A 17,213-nucleotide genomic window follows, 5' to 3' on the forward strand; every position below is an offset into this window, starting at 1 on the left:
CAGACTCAGATTCCTCAACTTTAAGATGGGGATAATATCACCTAGCTCAGGGGATTATTGTGGTGATCAAATGAGATAGTATCTAGGCAAAGTGCTTTGTAAACCTTAATGTGCTATGTGAGCACAGTTATTATTATCTCACAGGATCCTCACAATAACTCTTTGAGATAGTTAATTTAAATATTACTATCCCTATTTTATAGATGAGATTGAGACATCTTCCCAAGTCACAAAATGAAAAAATGGAATAGTCACAGGATTAAAAAAAATACTTTTTCCTAGTACAGTATTCTTTCTATTATGCCTTAATGAATTTATTTACCTTTGTGCAAAGCTGTGTCCGACTCTTTGAGAGGTGCACAAAAGAAATAAGATACATTCCAAACTCTTGGGAAGCATAGAATCCGATAAAGACAAAGACCCGAATATAATGATGCCATTTTAATATCCCATGATAAGTGCACTGGAGAACACAAAGTTAAATGCCATAGGAGGGTAGAAGGGTAAGGTTGTCACCAGCAATATGGATACATGAAGGCTTCATACAGCAGGGGACATTTGGAAATCAATAGGCAGAAAAGAATGAGAGAGAACATTTCCGGCATGGGGAGCAACCTAAACAAAAGCATAGAGATGGGAGGACACACGGTTTCTTGGGGGAGAGCACAGGGAGCATTGGAAGGTGCAGAGGATCATCCACATTGGCAAGCACATAAAGTAGCTTGAGGAGAATAGTATGAGGTAGGGCTGGAAAGGTAGGGTAATTCCATATTGTGGAGGGCCTTAAATGCCAGGCATTGTTGAATGTTACTCTGATAATGCTTGGGAAACAATCATCAATTTATCACTACTGGTTCATCATCAGAAACCTCCCATACTTCAATTGTTGCTTGTGTGATAGTATGTAAAAGTCATTTATCATTTGGTTCTGCTACATAGGCATGATGACATGAAAAGAAGCACTTGGAAAGTCCAACAAAGAAGACATGCTATCCCTAGTGTCTACCCGTTGGCTTCATTTATAGAGATGAATTGCCCAGAAACTGAATGCTGGATTTCTTGGACTTTTACCTGGAATCTGTGGGAAACATGAATATTCCAGCTGATCTCTCTAGAGCTTTGCTCAGAATTACATAAGAAAATGTGCCAGAAAACAACAACATGTCATTATTTTCCAATTAAGAAATCTGACTTTGGAAAGTCTTCTTTGTGGCATGCATATTCTTCCATTATCCTGGGTGAATGGGGGGGGTGCAATAAATAATTGAATAATGATTAAATAGGTAATAGATATTTAGCAATAAAATAACTAATAAAATAAATAATTTGAAATAAATATAGTAAATATAAATTTGTGTGTATATGAATGGATACATATAAATAAACGTGTGTGTGTGTGTGTGTGTGTGTGTTTCCCCCAGCTCTTCCCCACCCACCACTCACAGCAGTTACTGAATGGTAGTCCATGCTATGGAAGCTGTTACTCTGTATCTAAAATGACATATGGAATCGTAGGATTCTATTCTTAGAAACTTCTTTTGTCCTGAAAGTTCTGCTCAAATTATTAGGAATATTTTGAACAACTTGTAATGTTCTTTTGAGAAGTACATCTGGGGACTCCCATGTGACCCTAATAGAAGCTTTTCCTGCCCCCCCCCCCAGGAAAAACACACACACAGATACACATTTTCCTTACTCTTCATTCTACTAACTTTTGCTCTTACCTTTTGGCACTTAGCATATGAATTCATTCTTTCATACATTCATTCAGAGACCCTCACAATACTGAAGTTGACCATCTTAATTTTATTTCTGTTTCTGTCTGGACAACCAAACAATATCCCATGGAGTGTTTGGCCTCCCAATTGGCCATTTGTGGTTCTATGGGTTCTACTTTGTAATTCAGATAGTCTAACTATTGACACCCTTTTGAGGTATCCACTTAGAGTCTCCTTAAGCCATAAACTTTCTCTCTTAGCCCCATTCTCCCTCCACTCCCCCTATACAAGTTTCATTTGCCACATAGTCACCCAGAAATGGTCTGTACCTTATTCTTTGTGTTTCATGCTGAGTGAATGACTACAGACTCCAGTTCTTCCCTCTTTACCATAGACCAGCATTGATTCATATGTTGCCTGTTATAGTTGTATATCTTCTTATAAAGAGGTGGCAGGTCTTTATCAAGACCAAGGCATGCCAGCCTAATCCAGTTTCTTTTTTTTTCTTTGACATGGTTACTAGGCTGCAAGATTAAAAGCATGGTATAGATAGAATTTATCCATATTTTAGTAAAGTTTGGTGGATGTTTTTCATGCAATCCTTATGGATAAGATGCAAAGATATGGGCAACATGATAGTATGGTTTGTGTCAAGCCATTCAATTTTTTTTAAATCCACCTATCTAATAATATATAATATTATATATGTATGTAAGTATATATGTAACATAAATAATATAGAACACATAAATATATATTTATATAAATATATGATATAAAATAATAATAATAATATCTAAGTGCTCACTATATGCCAAACTTTGTGCTCAGTACTAGAAAAACATAAGTAAAAGGCTTATAATGCTTAATATAATGTTTTTATGCTTAATATAAAAGATGATGCAGAACTAGATGGCATAGTTTATATACTGGATAACAGAATCGGCTCTGCCACCCCATTCTGAAGAGTCTTTAAAGCATAGCAAATTGTGCTGAATTGAATAAGATGAAATTTATTAATTCATTATTATGTATTAATTAACAAATATTTAATAAATATCTATTATGAGCCCCGTATGGGCATTGTGCTAGAGTTTGGTAATACTAATATAAAAGAAGAAGCAGAGCCAAGATGATGGAGTAAGGGGACTCGCCTGAGCTCTCTCCCAAACTCCTCCAAATACCTTTTAATAATGATTCTAACCAAATTTTAGAACAGCAGAACCCACAAAAGAACAGGATAAAACAATTTTTCCAGCAGCCCGAGATAACTTAGGTCAGCAGGAAAAGTCTGTTGCACCAGGGTGAGAGAGGAGTACAATGCAGCCAGTGCAAACCACTCCCAAGCAAAGCAGGAGCAAGACTGAGTCGGCAAGGGCAGCAGCTGATTTTGGAGCTCTTAGTCCACAGAAATAAATGGATTTAAACAGCTCATCAGGAGGAATTTATAGGGGTCTCTTTGCTGGAACTGGGAGCAGGACTGTGTTTCATTACCCATAATTGGATGCAGATCTCTGTCCTGGGTGGCAGTCCCAGGGTGAGAAGGAGCACTAGCTCACCATAGCTTGTGGCCACAAGAAAGCAATGGCCCTCCTCACAGTTCCAGGGCATGAAAGAGACTTGTAGTCTCTCACAGACCAGCATACAAGCCAGGAGAGTTGTAAACACTTTTCCTTAGATCATACAAACTTGGAAGACCTGAAAACTTATAGGTCCCTAGAGGTATCTTTGAAAAGAGCTGCACAAAACCCTTGAAGCTTGGGACAGTGCATCCACCACCTTCTTCTTTAACAAAGATTTAAAAGTCAAGTACTAGGCTGGGAAAATTAGCAAATAATGGGAAAAGACCTCTGACCTTGATACTATGGTAACAAAGAAGATCAAAACACACACTCAGAAGAAGACAATGAAGTCAAAACTCCTACATTCAAAGCCTCTGAGAAAATGTGAATTGGTCTCAGGCCATAGAAGACATCAAAAAGGATTTTGAAAATCAAATAAGAGAACTAGATGAAAATTTGTGAAAAGAAATGAGAGTCCAATATGAAAAATGAGTCAACAAGTTGGTAAAGGAGACACAAAAATTACTAAAGAAAATACCTTAAAAATAGTCTAGGCCAAATGGTAAAAGACATCTAAAAAGTCAATGAGGAGAAGAATGTCTTAAAAGCAGAATTAGCCAAATGGAAAAAAGGTACAAAAATTCCCTAAAGGAGAAAAAAAAAACTCCTTTAAAAGTAGAATTGGCCAAATGGAAAAGGAGGTACAAAAGCTCAGTGAAGAAAATAATTAATTAAAAATTAGAATTGAGCAAATGGAAGTGAATGACTTTATGAGAAGTCAAGAAAAAAACCAAAACAAAACCAAAAGAATGAAAAATAGTAGAAGACAATGTTAAATATCTTATTGAAAAAAAAACTGACCTGGAAAATAGTTCCAGGAGAGATAATTTAAAAATTACTGGACTACCTGAAAGACATAATGAAAAAAGAGCCTAGATGTCATTTTTTTCAAGAAATCATTAAGGAAAACTGCCCTAAAATGCTAAAACCAGAGAGTAAAATACAAATTGAAAGAACACACCATTTATCTCCTGGAAGATCCCAAAATGAAAATTCTTGGGAACATTATAACTAAATTCCCGATCTCCCAGGTCAAGTAGAAAATAGTGCAAGCAGCCAAAAATGAACAAGTCATGTTTTATGGAGCCACAATCAGAATAACAAAATATTTAGCAGCTTCTACATTAAAAGATTAAAGGGCTTGGAAAATGATATTCTGGAGGGCAATACAGCTAGGATTAAAATCAAGACTCACTTAACCAGCAAAAGTGAGCATAATCCCATAATTGGACATTCAATGAAATAGGGGACCTTCAAGCATTCTTCATGAAAAGGCCAGAGATGAATAGAAAATATGACTTTCAAATACAAAATTGAAGAGAAGTATAAAAAGGTAAACAGGAAAGAGAAATCATAAGAGACTTAATAAGGTTAAACTATTTACATTCCTACATGAGAAGATGATGCTTGTAACTCATAAGAAATTTCTCATTGCTAGAGTAGTTAGGAGTATATATACAGAGAGAGAGAGAGAGAGAGAGAGAGAGAGAGAGAGAGAGAGAGAGAGAGAGAGAGAGAGAGAGAGAGACAGAGACAGAGAGACAGAGACAGAGAGAGAGAGAGAGCACATGGTGTGAATTAAATATGAGGGGATGATATGTAAAACAAAAGAAAATTAAGGGGTGAAAGTGGAATGTACTGGGAGAAGGGGAAAGGGAGAAATAGAATGGGGTAAATTATTTCATATAAAAGAAGCAAGAAAAAGTTTTGATGATGGAGGGGAAGAGAGGGAGATGAGAGGGAATAAATAACCCTTATTTTCATCAGAATTGGCTCAAAAAGGGAATAACTTTCCTATATAATTCAATAATTGAATAACTCAAGTGGATAGAGAAATCTATCTAATCCTGTAGGAGAGTAGGAGGGAAAGGGGATAAGTAAAGAAGGAAGTGATAGAAAGGAGGGCAGATTGGGGGAGGAGGTAGTCAGAAGAAAACACCTTTGAGAAGGGATGGGCTGAAAGGAGAGAGAGAATAGAATAAAAGGGGAAATAGGATGGAGGGAAAAAACAGTTACCAATAGTAACTGGGGGAAAAATTGAAACAAATTTCTCTGATAAAAGCAAGCATCTTGAGAAGTTAGTCAAATTTATAAAAATAGGAACCATTTCCCAATTGATAAATGATCAAAAGATGTGAACAGTTTTAGAGGAAGTAATCAAAGTTATCTATAGCCATATGAAAAAATACTCTGACTCAGTATTGATTGGAGAAATGCAAATTAAAACAATTCTGCAGTATTACCTCATACCTATTAGATTGGCTAATAAGACAGAAAAGAAGATGAACACTGTTGGAAGGAATGTGGGAAAAGTGAGACATTAATGTACTGTTGGTGGAATTGTGAACTGATTCAACCATTCTATAGAACAGTTTGGAAATATGGCCATGAGACTATAAAATCATGTATACTACCGATACCACTACTAGGTCTATATCCTAAAAGAGATAAGAAACAAAAAATGAAAAGGACTTATATATATATACAACAATATTTATAGCAGCTCTCTTCTGGTGGCAAAGAATTGGAAAGTGAGGGGATGTCCATCTATTGGGGAATGGCTAAACAAACTGTGGTATGTGATTATGATGGAATATTATGATGCTATAAGAAATGATGAGCAGGATGCTTTCAGAATAATCTGGAAAAACTTACATGAGCTGATGCAAAGTGAAATGTACTATGTACAAAGTAAAAGCAATGTTGTCAGATGATCAGCTGTGAATGAGGCAGCTATTCTCAGCAATACAATGATCCAAGACAACTCCAAAGGACTTATGATGAAAATTGCTCTCTATATCTGCAGAGAAAGAACTCTAAACACAGATTGAAACATTTTTTTTTTACTTTTTAAAATTTTCTTGAAGTTTTTTTTTTGGTTTGTGTTTTCTTTCACAACATGACTGTTATGGATATGTTTTGCTTTACTACACATGTATAACCTATATTGAATTGGGTGAGGTGAGGTGGGAAGGGAGGGAGAGAATTTGAAACTCAAAGTTTTAAAAATGAATTTAAAAAATTGTTTTTATATGTAACTGGGGAAAAATAAAATAGTAAACAAAAGAAAACCAAAAAAAATCATATAAAAGTATCCTCATGGATCTTACCATTTAATATGGGATCTACCAGAGGTGTGTTGGTAAATGTTTAAGAAATGGCTCACCAGAAAAACAAAACACTGCACAATGCACTTTTAAGTGTAATCTGCCTTATTAGTGTTTCTTTCATTTAATCAACAAAATGATACACCCAGCCTTAATTTGTAGCATCTACCAGTGTCTGAGATTGAAATGTTCACAGTGAATATTTAAGTTATTTCTTGAGAGCCAATACCAGTTGACTTCCTTACCCCAAAGACCCATCACATTCAGTACATTTGCAGGAGGGGCAGAGAAGAGAATTTGGGCTTCAGCAATAGCAAGGAATCATGAGGTGACTGGGACTAAAACGTAGTAAGTAGATTGGTATAGATATTATTTACATTGATTTTCACAAAGTACTGACAGTATCTTACTAAAAAGAACCATAAAGAGGTTTAGAGAACCCAATTAATGTGAATAATGGATCTCCTGAAGTGGTCCCATTGTTCAGATTCATACTCCATATTTCCATTGTGCTGGAATCAATGACCATATTTTACAGAGTTATAGTTTTATAGTACAAATGTGAATACATGCACCACTTCAGGGCATTTCTTATCCACACTAGTGGTAATGAGACTAAGCTGTAGTAAAGTTAAGTGATAGGATATTAAGCTAGAGGAATGTCTGTAGTATTGTGTTCCAAGGGGTCTTTTCTTGACATTGTGGTATTTAACTTTTATTTTTAATCATTGATTTAGATAAAGACAGAGATAGCATACTTAGCAAATTTGCAAGTCACAGTAGGTTAAGAGGGTAGCTGACCCAAGGATATCAGAATTAGAATTCAAAATTATTTTAACAGGCTAGATTATTGGGCCAAATCTAGTAAACTGAAATGTAGCAGGGACTAATTTAAAGTCTTACTCTTGGGTTCAAAAACATGACTTCTCAAGAACAGCTTAGAGGAAGTTTATTAATGTCACAGTTTTTTTAAAGAACTGGAGGAAGGGGAAGAAAGGAGGGATACAGCACCCATTTACTTGATGCAGAAACAAGTTATCAGTAAAATTTGTTTCTTAAAAAGATCTGAGACTTTTAGTGGACTTTAAAGCCAATGAGTCAACAATACAATTTGGCAGCCACAATAGAAAATGCAGTTTTAGTCTCCATGAATAGAAGCATGTGTCTACATCAAGGAAGGTCCTAGTACCTCTGGACTGGAGTCAGCCCAAACACCGGATATCATGTGTTATTGGCAAGCTTAAATGCTTCCAGAAGTACATGGTTATGGGAATACAGAACATTCCAAATGACAACAGGAGATGTTTAAGCTGGAGAGCAGAAGATGGAGGAGGGGAGCAGGATAGCTTTCTTATTTGAAGGTCATGTGGAAGGGAAATTCAACTCTGTTTGGTCTTGAAGCAGGACAGTAATAAAATCACTAGGTGAACATTGGAGGGAGAGAGAGATACAGAGAGGTACAGGTAGCTCAGACAGAGAAAGAGAGACACACACACACAAACACACACATACAGAAACATTTAAATTTGATGAAAGAAAATAAATGTGCTATGATTATAGAGCTCCGGAAAAGTGTAATGAGCAAGGGCTGCTCTTCACTTATAGTGAAGGCTAGAAGACAGCTTATCAGAGATTGTGTAAATATGGTTCCTCTCCAGGTAGGGTTTAGTACAGATGACTTCTAAGATTGCTTCAAAGTCTGTCGTTCTATAAGGTGGAGAGAGCATTGAATTTAGAGTTATAGAATCACAGAATCTGAGATTTGGATAGGACTTTAGTGGCCATGAGGTCCAACCCACACCAAAAACGTAATCTCCACTGTAATATATCTGGTAAGTCCAGGCTAAAGAGAGAAAGAGAGAAAGAAAGGGAGGGAGGGATAGAGAGGGAGAGAGAGAGAGGGAGAGAGAGAGAGAGAGAGAGAGAGAGAGAGCGAGAGAGAGAGAAAGTGAAAAATAGTATACCTCAGTCTGAATTTGGACAATATCAGATCTTTCTTTGGAGGCTAATAGCATTTTTATCATGAATTATATTGGATCATTGCATTGCTGAGAATAGCCAAGTCATTTCCAGTTCTTCATTGTACAATATTGTTGTGACTGTGTACAATGTTCTTCTAGTTCTGCCCACTTCACTTTGTATCAGTTCATGTGTTCCCGTGTTGGTGGTTTTTTTTTAAATCATCATGCTTGTCATCATTGCTTCATCATTGTTGTTACAGCACAATAATATTCCATTACAATCATATGCCACAGTTTGTTCAACCATTCCCCAATTGTTGGGTATCCCCTCAATTTCCAATTCTTATCCACCACAAAAATAGTTGCTAAAATATTTTTGGATACCTATAATTGTTAAGATAATTTTTCCTGACATCAAGCCTAAATTTGCCTTGGCAACTTTCATACATTGGCTCTAGATTTTTGCCTCAAGGTCCAAATGGATCAATCTAACCCTCCTTGCCTGCCTCCTCATAACAGCCCTTCAAATACTCAAAGACAGTTTCATGTGTCCCTTACATCTTCTCTTCTTTAGGCTAAATATAGGGGGAATGACTCATTAATGTGTTGGCAAAAGCTGATGCTGTACAGGGGATAAAATGACAGAGATTTTGAAGAGTAAAGGGAAAAGCCTACAGGTACAAAATAGACATTCCCCATTCCAAAAATGCTATGCTCGAGTGCTTCATTTGACTAGGAAGAGGTCAGCAAACCTATGAATTTTACTCATACCTATGTCACTAGCCACTCATCTATATAAAATTCCCAAAGCAGGGTGGGAAGTACTGCAGCTAATCCCCCTAAGGCAACATGTAGTGAATTACTGAGAAAGACAGGAGATTTTTTCAATAGGAGCGCTAAGTTTTTTCCCATCCCCTACCTGGGGGCAACAGCATTAGATCAGAGGCTTTTAGGGAGCCAAAGGGGAAAAGATTCTACTGATCCTAAAGTTAGGGTTATTGCCCTACCTGAAAGAGTTCTCTAGCATTCTAACAGAATTAAGCATAGTAAGCTTGCAGCTAAAGAGAGGTCTCTGATATCTAGCCAAACAAGTGCCCAAAGGTGAAAAATAGAAGAGTAAGTTCAACTTTCCTGAAGCCTGTTAGTAGCTGCCAGGTGGCAGAGTAGCCTTCTTGGCCATGGCTGGCAGCCACTTCCCAGTACTGGCAGACTTTGGTGAGGAGAAAGCACAGATACAACGTGACCTATGTGAAACAGTTCGGCAGTGGGTTGGCCTGATCGGTTGAGATACTACCAGCAGAGCAGTTGGGCTGATTTGTCATTCTAGCAAAGACACTGTAACTTGCCAAAGGTCAGATCAACTGGACAGCAGAGCAACTTGCAGGAAATTTTATGAGGACCTTCTGGAAAGCAAAAGGACTTCAGAGACCTGAAATTACGGAGTTGCTGTTCTTTTGTTCCCTGGAGACCACTGAACAAGTTCAAATAGATTGTTAAACTTTCCTTGTAAGCATTTACACCTCAGAAATTGGCAAAGGCTACAAATCAGGGATTGATTTATTGTTTTGTTGATTGTCTAGACTTTAGAAAGTGTTAATAATGCGTATTAAGCTTAAGGGTGTGTCATATGAACATTTGGGGGGGGGGTGAAAAGCCAGTTGTTAAACATTTACCAACACACTTATGACTAGATCTGTACTTCACTACCATTTTATTTTAAGTTTGTACCCACTTGTTCACATCCCAGAGTGTGTAACTGATAATGAGGGAAATACTTTTAATTTCTGTTCTTTGATATTCCATTTAAATAAATGTCTTTGCTAAAGAATTGAGTCTATTAACTGAAACACACTGGTGGGAACTCATGAATTGGCATTTGGGATAATAGCCACCCACAAGTTTGCCCCAGAAACCTTGGAGAAATAAAAGCAACCCCTCTCAGGACCCAACCTGCCAGTGCTTATGTGAGTTGGTCAAGTAAATTCCAAAGGAGTATTACATAAACGTCTCCAGTTCTTTGAGCTGATCATCATATGACATGAACTCGAAGTCCTTTTTGTCCTCATGAGCCTCCTCCGGACACTCTCCAGCTTGTAAATATCTGCCTTAAAATAATTATGCACAGAACAGAGCACAATACACTAAAAGAGATACGACTGGAACAGACTACATTAGAATTATCTCCTCCCAATTCCTGGAAGTTCTTATTCTATTAATGTAACCTAAGATAGCATTAACATGGTAGCTACCACATTAAGCTACTTAGACATTAAGGTTGTAGTCTACTAACATTCGTGGATTGTTTTTAGAACAACAGCCATCTAGCCATTCTCCCATCCAGAAATGATGAATTTGTTGTTGCTGTTGTTTTTGGTACCCAAATGTAAGACTTTATATATCCCTATTAAACTTGATCTTATTAGATTTAGCCCAATGCTATAGTCCAGAGGTGTCAAACACAGGGCAACCCTCCTGAATGTGGTCTCAACCATATTAAAACATAATTGGGAAATATGTAACAAAATAAATAATGATACAATAGAATATAGATAATGTTAATGTGCTTTTCTAAGCCAATATGCTTCTTCAGGTATCCTTATGGACCTATTTCTCTCTGAGTTTGACATAAATACTCTCACCTATAAAAATGCATTTTGATCTTGATTCTATCATACACTGTGTTAGCTATCTCTCCTAATTTTAAGTCAGACTACAGACCACAGGGACAGAAGGAGGAAATAGATAAGGAGTTTGGGAGGTACAACATAAGTGTGACATGGAGGTATATATAGTATTGATGGAGGATTTTGAGTATCCAAATATCTGCCAGAGCACACTCTCTCCACAAAAAGCAAAGTATCTAATAAGTCCTTAACTTGTCTTAGTGATCATTTTATCTTTCAAAACATGGTATAACTAACAAATTGGGTTCTCTTCTAGATATGATTCTTAGTAACTCATTGACTACTGGTGTGGACATGGTGAGAACCCTGGAAGAAGCTGACCACTCTCTCTGAGAATTTGTGACATAAAGCTGAGTATACTCTGAGAGGCACCTTAAAGTTTGAGAAAGCAGTTATCAAATGGTTGAAATCAAATGGGCTGAAATGCGACAGAGGAAGTCATCCCAGGAAGGATGAAAGATACTTAGGAATGATATTTTCTTTCAACTTGATAGTACTTTATTTTTTTCAATTAAAAATAAAGATAGTTTTTATCATCCACTTTTATAAGATTTTGAGTTCAAGAACAATATTCTTAAGGTACAAAGAGAATTACTTTTAGTGAAGAGGAAAAATGGTATTGTCTATAGTATCAGTTCCCAACATTTTTGGTCTCAATACCTTGTTATATTCTTAAAAATTGTTGAAGACACCAAAGAGCTTTTGTTTCTGTAGGTTATAATTAGTGATTTTTTCTATCATTACAAATTAAAACTGGTAAATATTAGAAGTTACCAATTCACTAAAACAACAGCAAACCCACAATATACTAATAAATACCTACATTTCCCAAAACAAAAAAAAAATCAATTTACATATTTTTGAAAGTCTCTTTAAAGTCTGGCTTAGTAGAAAACAGTTGGCTTCTCAAATTTCCTACATTCAATCAGTTGCAATGTTATTTTGGTTGAGCTATCTAAGGAAAATATGGCCTTACACAGATAGGTATTTGGAAAATACAGGAGTGTTATTATGGACAAATATCATCTTAGCAGTAGTATAAAAATAATCTTGACCACATAGATACCCTGGAAGGTCTTGGGGTACCCTAGGGGTTTGCAGATCATACTTTGGGGACCCCTGGTATACAGAGATCAATACGGATTATGAGATACTCACCAACCATCTTAGATTTTAATAAGATATATGGAAACAAGGTCAGGTAATTAAGAATGAAGATAAAAGAAGGGCATGATGGTATATAAATAGTGTCAAAAGTGATAAAGCTTACAACAATCCAAGGCTAGTAAGGGGAAACCTTTTCTGATTTGTATTGGGAGAAAAAAGAATGGAGAAGAAGAAAGGATCCTTTGTTTTGGAATGAATAGGATAATGAAAAATGACAACAGGAAGAAGGAAGAAACATTTAATTTTTATTTTGCTTCTCTTTTCTCTACTAAGGGGAAAATCTTTTGCAGAGGAGATAGAACACAGGTGACTAACAGGGAATTGATACCCAAGATGAGGAGACAGTAAGAGAGTACTTAGATACTTTGGCTGAGTTCAAGTCACCTGGCCCAGATTTACTACACCCTCCAGTATTAAAGGAACTGGAAGATAATGAATGGTTGAACCATCATAAGTGATATTTAATTAATCATGGAAAATGGCAGCAGAAGATAGAAAAAAGTATGTTCCAATTTTCTTAAAAAAATGGAGAGAATACTCTATAAACTATAGGCCAGTGAGATTGACTTTGATTCCTAGGAAAATCCTAGACAAAATCACTAAAAATATGTTTGATCAACAGCTATAAAGGGAAGTGGTGATTCCAAGGAGGCAGCATGGCTGCTTCAAGGAAAGATCATGCCAGACTAACCTGATTTCCTTTTTGTTCGAATATCTAAACTTGTAGATGAGGGGAAAACTATGCACATAATTTACTGAAATTTTAGCAAAGATTGTGATAAAGTATCTTAAACTGTTCTAATAGAGAAGATGGAAAGATATGGATTAGACAATAATACAGTTTGATGGAATCAGACATAGTTATATAACCAGATTCAGAGTAGTTGTCAATGATTCTAGGGACCACATGTTTTTCGGTGGATCTGTTTTTGTTTTTAATCTTTTTTAACATGTTAATCAAAGATAAAGGTAAGATGGCATGCACATACTATTTTCAGGGTCAGAAGACAGGGTTTGAATCTTCTCTATTTATTGTCTAATTGACCTTGGACAATCACTTCACTAGTCTCAATTTTGTCATCTATAAAATGAAGCACTTGGACTAGATGGCCTCTGAGTGCCTTTGTGACTCTGAATCTTTCATCTCATAAAGTAGACTAAGGATCTACCTAATGGTGCTGAAGGGCATCAACAATTCACCTTCTCCTGTAAGAAAATGCTTCAATTTCCTGACATAGGTGAAATTCCCAGCATTCATCACTGTGCCAAAATATTCTATTATCTCAGAGGGGTGCTACATTAGCATGGATTATTTTAACCCATTGATCATTATGATTCCTATGCTTGCCCAAAAATATGACATAAGATTTATAGACCAAGAAACTCTCAATAATATGCATTTTTTATTTCTTGAAACCACTTGAGGTATATAGTCTTAAGCTTCGTTAATTAACTATAACTTATCAATAGATATTAAAAGATTTAATAACCAATTCCCCTTCTTTATTCACTTTTTACCACAGCTGAAGAAGATTTGCAAATTTCCTTTCTGGATTTCATTTGAGATGCTGCTACTTCCCCAAACACTGATGGATATACTAGACAACTTTTTTTAAATTACTGCACAACTTAACAACAACAATGTGTGACCATGTAATTTTATAATGAAAGTAACCAATAAAAGGCATTTGTCAATGTGTGTGTGTATTTGTGTGTTCTTTGTTATTTCCTTTTTAAAATCATATATACACTCTAACTCAATCGATTCTACTTCCTAAATCACTCTTGGTGGGAGCCCAGTAGGCCTTTATTTTTATGAAAAGATTCTTTCCTTTTTAATTTACCCTGTGTATGACATCTTGTCATCTTGCTTTGTCTTGTTCATTTTGTTTCATGTGAGAGATACTTTGCCCAAGCTCTCTGAGTGATTATTTACCTGTTGAAATATTTACATTGACTCTTTGAGGACAACGGCTGCTCCTGGCAGAATTACCTCTTGGCCCCAGTGGGCCAAGCTCTGAACTTTTCCAATTGAAAAGGTCAGACAGTTATGGGAAGTGACAATTTTTAATTTTGTAACCTCTGTAGGGAGCTGAGTGCTACTGACTTGAACAAATAAATTAGTGTGGAGCTGGCGGCCTTTGCCAACTGAAAACTGCCACATGAAGAGGAAGCAATTTAACTCCAATAAATGGAGAGAGAGATGCTGGCTGCTCCTATGAAAGCATCAAGCTGAGTCACCATGAGAACTAAGAAGCCTGAGTTATTGCTCTCCTAAATCTCCTTTAGGCTTTTTTTGGTTACCAGTTAAGTGTTCTTAGTTGAGTTTCACTTAGTTTGTTCTCATCCAAAGGAGATTGCCAAATGATTTACATTATCTACATAGCCAATGACATTTGGCTTTTCCAAGTGACATGACTCCTTGTGGGATATTCAGGAGCCAAGAGGCAAGAGTGCCTGATCATACTCTGAATCTTCTCCAAGCCTGAAACAGTTTTAATAATGAAACTATTAGCCCCAATAGCTCTTATTTCTATTAAATGGGGGGATATTTATTTCACAGGTTCATCTAGGTGGCTAGGTGGCTCGGTGGATGGTGTGGGAGGCTTGGTGTCAGGAACACCTGAAATTGAATTTTGCTTGAGAAATTTACTAGCTGTGAGACTCTAGGGAAGTCACTTAACCCCTCCCATTTCCTTCATCTATAAAATAAGGATAATTATAACACCTTTCTTGGTGGCTTGCTTTGAGGACAAAATGAGTTAACATGTAAAATGCTTTACAAACCTTAAAACTCTATATAAATGCCAGATATTTTTATCATAGCATGGACTGAGCAGATTGAGAGAGTCATTTCCTTTTAAGATGCTTGGTTCCTTGTCTAGGAGTGATGGAAGAAGAATTTTGGATCTGACGTTCTATGAGCAGTGCTAATTGAGGCTCTATTAACAAAGAACACCTGCTGACACTTTGGGAACATTAACTTCCATTCTATATTGCTATATGGCCCTATGAAATAAGTAGTTTAAAAGTCATTATTCCCATTTTAAAAGGAAGAAATTGGGCTCAAAGAGGTGTGAATTGTATAATGTCACAAATCTGGTAGCGTAGCTATGATTTAAACCATGAGTTTGGTTACTACCTATATAAGATGATTCCCAAATCTGCATATGTAAGCCTCCTTCTCTCCCCTTAACTGCAATCTAGCATAATCAAATAACTTCTAAACACCTCCTCCTGAATGTTCCATGGACATTTAAAACTCAACATGTCCAAAATAGAACTAACAAGAAAAATAGCTAGCATTTATGTTTCACTTTAAGGTTTGCAAAACATTTTATAAATAATGTGTTATTTTATCCTCACAGTGACCCTGTCACATAGGTGCTATTATTATTCTCCCTTTACAGAAGAAGAAACTGAGGCAGACAGAGAGGTCAAGAGTCTTGCCTAGAGTCACACAGCTGGCACTCTTTCTATATATATGCATATATATAAAAAATTGGAACTCAGGTCTTTCTGACTTTGGGTCCCTAGTCCTTTATCCACTGTATCACTCAGCTGACTCATTACACTTTCCCCGAGTTCCATCCTTCTACCTAATTTCCCTAAGTATCAAGAACACCATCATTCTTCTAGGAACCCAAGTATCCATGCCATCTATGGCTTGATCCAAGTCATTGATGAACATGTTAAAAAACACAGGAAGAACACAGATCTGCTGGAGAACACACAACTCCTTGAATAATTAACAACTACTCTTTGAACCTGGCCATCCAACCAGGTCTGATTTCATCTAATGGAATCATATTATTGCCTAATCCACATCTCTTCCTTTTCTCTAGCCTTACTCACCATATCTAATCTGTTACCAAGTTTTGATAATTGCATCTCCATAATATCTCTCACATTTGTCTCTCTGGATATTCTCATAGGCAGAGCCCTAGTTCAGACCCTCATCATCTCTCACTTGAATTACTACAATAATAGCCTCCCTTTGTTTGCCTCCAATCTTTCCCTTCTCAAGTCTGTCATCTTCATATCTGGCAAAGTGATACATCATTTTTAAAGCAAAAGTCACAACACATTTTTCACTTGCTCAAGGATCCTCAGTTGTTTTTCTATTGCCTCCATGATAAATTCAATCTTCTTCTTCTTCTTCTTCTTCTTCTTCTTCTTCTTCTTCTTCTTCTTCTTCTTCTTCTTCTTCTCCTCCTCCTCCTCCTCCTCCTCCTCTTCCTCCTCCTCCTCCACACTTCAAGTCTTTCATTGTCTGGTTCTAACCTTTCTTTCCAAGCATTTCACATTACTCCCTCACAACTTTGTGTTTAAAACTCTTCTACTTTTTATCCCCACCTCCACAGCTTTACATTCCCCACCTCCATGCCTTTGTATAGGCTGTCTCCTATTTTTAGAATGCCTTCTGTCATCAGAGCAATACCCTAACTACTTCTCCCATCCAAATAAGACTAAATTTTCTCATAGGATTAAAGAGACAGGCAGTTGACTTACTCCTTGTTCACTTGACTCCCAAATAGCTAGAAGGATCTTGAAGTATGCTCCAATGTTTAGGTGGTAAAAAGCAATGGGAATCTCAGAGAAGAGATCTTCATGCAGTTGAATTAACTAGATGTATCTTCAATTCACATTCTTGTTGAACATCCTTTCCTGGATCTCCCAAGAATATACTCCAGAGATAGGTGGAATTGACTCATGGTGGTGGGGGTGAGGTAGAGTGGGGGGTTAATAATATATAAATAGGAAGAAGAATGGGTTGGGAAATCCTCTTATGGTTCATAGTATTAACTGGACCACTCTAGATGTTACTACTCCATTTATCTAGGGCAAAGTAGTCCATTATTATGATAATGATTTGGTCAGCTAACTCTGGTCCAGTTGCCTAGACCTGAAGGAAGAGTAATCTTCAAGCTCAGGAGAAATATGAACACTTCTT

This window comes from Trichosurus vulpecula, chromosome 4 (genome assembly GCF_011100635.1).
Source record: "Trichosurus vulpecula isolate mTriVul1 chromosome 4, mTriVul1.pri, whole genome shotgun sequence".
NCBI lineage: Eukaryota > Metazoa > Chordata > Mammalia > Diprotodontia > Phalangeridae > Trichosurus > Trichosurus vulpecula.